The sequence below is a fragment of the Hordeum vulgare genome, chromosome 1H, assembly GCF_904849725.1.
Source record: "Hordeum vulgare subsp. vulgare chromosome 1H, MorexV3_pseudomolecules_assembly, whole genome shotgun sequence".
NCBI lineage: Eukaryota > Viridiplantae > Streptophyta > Magnoliopsida > Poales > Poaceae > Hordeum > Hordeum vulgare.
In genome coordinates this window covers 268178829-268185808 of record NC_058518.1, presented here as the reverse complement: position 1 = coordinate 268185808, position 6980 = coordinate 268178829, and the positions used below count along the sequence as shown (strand labels likewise).

General features: G+C 47.1%; 1 long non-coding RNA gene across 1 annotated transcript; it reads right to left on the bottom strand.

Moving 5' to 3' along the window:
• Nucleotides 1–435: 435 nt before the first annotated feature.
• On the bottom strand, nucleotides 436–3764 carry LOC123430712. The gene is made up of 4 exons (XR_006622974.1): nucleotides 3586–3764; nucleotides 3091–3156; nucleotides 2355–2955; nucleotides 436–2112 (listed from the first exon to the last, which is right to left on the bottom strand). It is a non-coding gene; the product is annotated as an uncharacterized LOC123430712 (long non-coding RNA).
• Between the last annotated feature and the right edge of the window lie 3216 nt (nucleotides 3765–6980).

Below are 6980 nucleotides of genomic sequence, written 5' to 3'. Positions count from 1 at the left end.
GTGGTTTACTTCGCTCACCAGTCCCTGAAAACCTCAAAGGTCTTTTTTTAGTTTGATATTGACTCGCACTAGAACAAACTTCCGTACTCAACGCCATTTAGCCCAAGCTCCACATCCACCAGTTACCCTATGCTCATAGCAAGACTCTCAGCGTCCTTTCGATCTTGCTCACTCTAATGTTTGTGGTCCGGCTCCCTTCCCTCGAAAGGAGACATCGTTACTATATTATCTTTAAAGATGATTTCTCTCGACACAAATGGATATATTTTATGTCCTTGTAGTGAGGCCTCATCCTTGGTAAGAAGTTTGCCGCCATGGTTCATACCCAGTTTTCCACATACATGTGTCGTTTGTCCAAAGTCTGCCCGTGAATATCTCTCATTTGTTGCGTGGATTCCTTGCCGAGCAGGGCACACTTGTTAATTTCTCTTTTCCTGATGCTCATGCTTAGAATATTGATGATGAGCGTAAGCATCCTCACTTTCTTGAGGCAGCTTGTGCGTTGATGATCATCTCCTCTCTTTCGCCTCACTTTTGGGTTGAGGTTGTTACTAGTTCCACTTATCTCACCAACAATCGGCCTTCCTCCGCGGGGTGACATTACAACCAAGCATTTTTTTGGTAGTACTCGTGACTACTCGATGTTTCGTTTGTTTACTTTTGTTTGTATGTTCTTGTCCCACATGAACGCATCAAACTGACCGCTCAGTCTGCTCAATGTGTCATCTTAGGTTACAGTGAAGAGCAGAAGGGCCATCGGTGTTAGGATCATGTCGGTAGTCGGATGCACCTTTCTCGGGGTGTGTCTTTTGATGAGTCTCATCCTTTCTATCCACATCCATCCTCTCCTTCTGTCTCCCCCATTGAGGATATTTCTTTCCTCACCTTTCCTGATAAACATATCACTCATGTATTGTCCTCGTCCATGCATCCCATCGTGTCTTCCCGTACTATTGTTGTAGATTCATACCATCAACACATGCGACTTCACCACCTCATCAGTTACCTGAGGCCACTTCACCTCGCTCGTTCCCCGAGGCTTCTCTAGTGATTCCCCCTCGTCCTCTTTACCACATTGGTTGTGTACGTGATGTGGATTCTTCTAATGCACAACTCCCTCACTACCATGCCCTTTTGTTGGCAACTCACAGCCTCAAGCTCAACCTACTTATGGCTTCCGCACTCGCCCACTTCCGCCTATTGACCGCTATAGTTATGCAGGAGGCGTCCTTCTCAAGACGACTTCTAATCGTGGCCGTGTTGTTCATCCCAAACGACAACATGCGATGGCAGAAGAGATTGATGCTCGTGAGCGCACATGCACGTGGGGTCTCATTTCCCTTCCCCAGTGTGGTCGTCCCATCACTTGTAAGTGGTCCACAAGGTTAAGACTAATGGTTCTCTTGAGCGTTACAAAGTTTGTCGTGTGTCCCGCGGGTTTTTGTTGGAATATGGTGATGACCATGATGAGAAATTTGCTCATGTGGCCTACATGACCACTATTTGACATTTCTCATTCTTCTTAGCTTGATGTCAAAAATGCTTAATGGTGAGTTGCACGCAGAGACCTACATGTAGCCACCACCCGTTTCTGGTCCTGATGGCATGATCTTGCTCATCCGGGTATTCTGGTTTGAGCATTTCGTTTTAGTGGTGATTGTGGGTGGTCGTGAGTGCTTATGGTCTTCCATTTTATGGACACCTTTCAGCTTGTGGTCAAACTCATCTATATGTCAATGACATGATCATCACTGGCAAGCACAGTCGCTCGAACGAAGGGCGACGAGGCTTGGAGGTGGTAGGGTTTGTGGTGTGGCCGACGGTCGTTAAATAGTGGGCATCAGGGCCAGCGGAGCGACGACTCGAATGCGCACCGTCGGAGTTGGCTTCTCGATCACAACGACAGCATGAATGTCAGGCAGGTGGACGAACGGTCAGCCTGGTCCAATGCAGCAGGAAGTCATCCCATCGGCATATCTGGTCATGTCCTCTCTGAACCAGCATAATGCAAGAGTGGCAGGTCGAAACAGCTTTCATGACAAAGGAATCTGTGTGCACTTTAGCATCCCTAAGAGAATCTACAACACCTTGAGTCTATGGCTGTATAGCCAGCTGTCCAAAAAGGAATTTGCCAAATATGTTACTAACTATTAAAAAAACATTCCCAACTCGGTTAAACTTGCCTAGTTTGGAGTGCGGTAACGTGTGGTAATATTTGGCTATGAACCGAAACAGATCTTAAACATCATATAATCTAACTTATGGACTTTAAATGGGTACTGCAGTTCCATACATTAGAAAGGAAAATAGAATGTTACTTCAATCTTCAGTTCATAGTCAACAGTACCACATACCAAGTTGTTCAGAGCCAATGCAGCATGTGGATCTCAGTCCAAATACTTGTTTAGCTTCTTGTAGGGCTGCCTTGAATAACTTCTCAGCTTCATCTAGTTTTCCCTAGAAAATGCGTATAAATGGATATAATAGACTAACAACAACCGTAAGTTAAACTTCGAATCGAGTAGGAGTAACTAAAGATACACGCCTCCTTTCCTCCTATCATATAGTCATACTCCAACCAACACTAAGATGCTTAAAACTTGTAACGCACAGGGTATATGGTCTGAACAGTCATACTTAATTGAAAGGTTCAATAGTTGCATGATTTTGTAACTGAAGCAAGGCCTTGGAATATGTACTTGCAACGAGAGAAGTTGCTAAACCCAAGCTTTCAAAAATAGCAATAGAAAATATCCTGGCAAATTACCACCCAGTTTCCGTATATCAACATGAAACAACACATAGTTTAATGACAGGCTAAACCTTCCAAATCTACATGGTTCAATGAGGAAACGTGTGTTCATTTGAGATCACCGAACCATCTTCTATACGACGTAGGCCAGTAACATTTGTATCAGCATGCTCACTTGTAGGTGCTGAATCAACCTAATCATCCTGAGACAATACAGAGTTGCTGCTCAGGCCAAGACCAGCTATAACAAGACTGGAATTAGGATTGCCATGGTATAAAATATGATAGTTATTTCATTAAATTATAACTGGAGGGAACTGCATATGCAGAGAGCGGACCTGCTTGCCCAATCAGTATAAGCGGCATAGGTTGAGCCCTTACAACTAAGTGACCATCACTGGAACCTGAGAGAGAAAATCGTTCAATTTTTCACGCATTTTGTTAAAATGATCATGTTGACAAACATGAGCATTACCAGCCTTGATTGTAATAGGAACAATACTCTCTGGATAGATTTAAAATCAGAACTAAGTTCATATCCACACCAATGGATATGAAAGGCATACCAAACTGGGGCAGCAGAGCAATCCCCCTAATGGCCAAATCATCAAATATCTGTCAGTGCATCCGCCCAATCAACCGAAGGTAGCAGCATCGCAATCTCACACTACATCCACAGTGGATGATCCACTCAGTAATGCTACCCAGACGTCGTCAAAGTTCCCAGCAAGACACCATTAGTCCACCTCGCTACAGCTGCTAAACTGAACTCTCCAGACCCGGCGTGGGGATCCTGCGAGGGGTGGAGAGTGGATACAGGGGGACACGCTTACCTGAGGTGGAGGCCCCGCCGGCGGCCGCGGGGGGCAGGCCGAAGCTCCTCGAAGACGGCGCGGCGGCGAGACGACCCGCCGGGGCAAGGCGAGCGTTGCACATGAGCGAGAGCAGACGCCACCGCGAGTGCATGCTCCGTTGGCTCGTCGGCTCGCGACCGGCGGCAGGCGGAACCAGCGGCGGCGATGCGTGCTGTCTCCGTCGGCGGCAGCGGCGGGGAGGCGGCCAGCGCGACTCGAGAGATGATGGAGGGATTTGGGACAGGGCCAGGACCAGGCGGTCAGTTTTAATTTAGGCACGAGGCCGCTGCAACCCGGGGCCCAATACCCAACAACCGACCCAATAGCCACCGCGAAGCAACAAAACCCAATAGGGGGAAATATGTCCGGCCAGAGAGGAAAGGTTTTTTTTTAAGGGAGTTCAGCTACTTCCTCCCCAACCCCACCCCACCCCCCACCCCCCCAAAAAAAACCTTACTCCCCTAAGTAAAAGAAATTAAAATAAAATAAATGGGAGCTGATAAAATAAAATAATTTGAAATTTTAATCCTCCTCCCTAAATAAAAATAACATAATTCACCTTAATTTTTTTAAGAAAACATTATCCATGTAAAAACTGCTCAATCCGATCTGCAATTTTGACACAGATTTAGTTCACAATTGCGACACTTATTACGGATTAGATGTAATAAAATTCATAAATCACGTTGTTTAAATGTGACAACCATCTGGACTATTTATGGTTCAGTTTTGTATTGTGAGAATATTTGTTACATCTTCGCACATATCTAGCTAGTCAAATTACATGTTAAAAAAATAAAATAAATAGGAATTAAGAAAATGAAATAATTTTAAAAGTGTAATCCTCCTTCCTAAATATAAAGAAAATAATTCACAGCTCTCTTGTCTTCATTTTTTTCAAGTAAAATTTGTCCAATGTAAAACTACTCCCTCCCATCCGAATGATTGTCGCACATATCTAGTTAGTCAAATCACATGTTGCAAAATTATTTCTATAGGCATTTGTGCTATGCCTTTTTATTATTTTTCAAGTAAAATTTGTCCATGTAAAAACTAAAATTCATAAATCACTTTGTCTAAATGTTACAAACCATCTGATATGGTTTGGTTTTGTACTGTCGGAATATTTGTTGCATCTTCACCACATATTTAGCTAGACAAATCACATATTCAAAGTTATCTCTATGTTCCCCGTAAAAAAAGTTATCTTAATATTTAAATGCGATCGTGGTATAAACAACCTTTCTTTCAGGAACATTTTATGTGTCCTCGTATGTGATCTATTTTCTGTGGAGAAGTTATATGTATTCGATTCACCATCCACCTCAACAAAATAATGTATCCTTTGGAACCACCTTTGTATTCATGGCTAACTTAAGCTTGTCTCATTTGTGTGGTGTTTGAATATTTTCTTACTTCTTAAAGAGGGAATACTTAACATCGTAGCTTAGAGCAACTCCAACCGGCCGACCCAAACGGATGGCGGGTTTGTCCGTTTTTTGTCTATTTGGGTCGGCCGCCCGCTCTACGTCCATCCGTTTTTCTTTTTGGGTCGGCCACGCGCCCAACGCGGGAGACCCATTTTATGTCGTGACATTTAGACTAAACAGGTCAACATGCTAACGCCCAAGAATTCATGTCGGCATCATGCTAGCGGCCGGCGTACATTGCCAACCTACATTAAAACCATCATGCAGTTCATGCTGGCACACTTGCGAGCGGCCGGCACACATGCCAGCACGTCAAAAGGGGCAGGAATTCGACCACGCCATGTCGGCTCGTGGTCATGCTAGCACACTTGCCGGCATACAAAAAAGGGATTGTGATCTCCGTCGCAGATCACTGCTGGTCGAACTTGAGCATTTCGGCCTCCATCTTCTCAAACCATAGCATCTTCCTCGGCGACACGGTGTTCAAATCAACCTTCATGATCTCCGCGCCCGTCTTCATGCTTGCGAGGGCCACTTCTTTCGCCTTGGTCCTGGCATTGGAGGCCTCGATCTCGAGCATCTTGGCTTGCTTCGCCTCCTCCAACTCAAGCATCTTGGCTTGCTTCTCTGCGTCCATCTCGAGCCTCCTCCTTTGGATTTCCATGAAGGCGTGCATTTTCTCTTCCTTTTCTTGTGGCGCTTCTCCTCCCTTAAGTCCTTCTTGCTTATCATGCCCTCCACCTTTTCAAGCAAGGCGACCGACGCCGCGTCTCGCCTACCCTCCTTCTTCGAGTTGGTCTTTCCCCGCCGACGGGCCTTCTTGCCACCATGGTCCTGCACAGCTTCTTTCCCCCCGCGTGCCAAGAAGGCGGCATATTGTGCCTTGAACTTCTCCTCCCCGTTGATGATAGTACAACAATGGGCGAGATGGAAGGCTTTGCCGTCGTACTGAACGTTGAATGCCTCCAAAGCTTGGAACACCTACAATTCAAACCAAGCAAGCATATGTGAGCAAATGGACATGCAATCCATGAAAAAATGTGTGGCACCAAAAGGGAATGATAGGGCATGCATACCATGTCTTGCATGCCGAGTCCGCTCACGGGGCGTGCCTTGATGTTCTCATAGGTGGCACAAAACTTGTTGCACTCTTATTGAATCACCCTCCAACGCTTTGAATGTGACACCCATCCACGCTTGCTTTGCATTAGGTACGGGGGAAACTTGCGCTCATGGAACCCACGGTGAACACGAGTCCATAAGAATGACCACTTTTGTTCAGCACCGGTCTCCGGGTCTTGCCCAATGTCCCTCCAAAACTCGCAAATGAGCTTTTCCTCGGTCGACATGTATGCCTCACTACTGGAATTCAGAATTTTACCGTCTGTCTGGCCTTTGCCGTATGCTGACGCATGGCAAAGGTACTCTTTGTCGTCAGCTGTCACAGTGCTGACGGCAAAGAGGTGGCTGATGGCAAAGGTTTATTTTTCCGTCGGCCACCTCTTTGTCGTCCGCTGGTGGACGGCAAAGAAGCGCTATGCGGACGACAAAGGGTGGGCAGACGGCAAAGCCTCCCCCCCAAACGGCCGAAACCCCACCCCCACCCACCCCACCCCCTTTGTCGTCTGCCTGGGAGCACGGCGGACGGCAAAGGGGACGTCGGCCCCCAACCACACTAACGGCTGCCCCCACCCAATGCCTCCCCCACCCCGCCCCTTTGCCGTCTTCCTGGGACTCCTTTGTCGTCTGCCTGGGAGCACGGCGGACGGCAAAAGGGCGGCCCACCAACGACACTAACGCCCGCCCCCTCCAACCGCTGCTTCCCACGTAGCCCACCAGTGCATCTGCACCCCGCGCCGCCTGCCGATGAGCTCCGCCGGCCACCCCTAGGTTTCCACCTCAACCCCGCTCCTCGAATCCCGCCGTCCGGCACCAGGTGCTCCG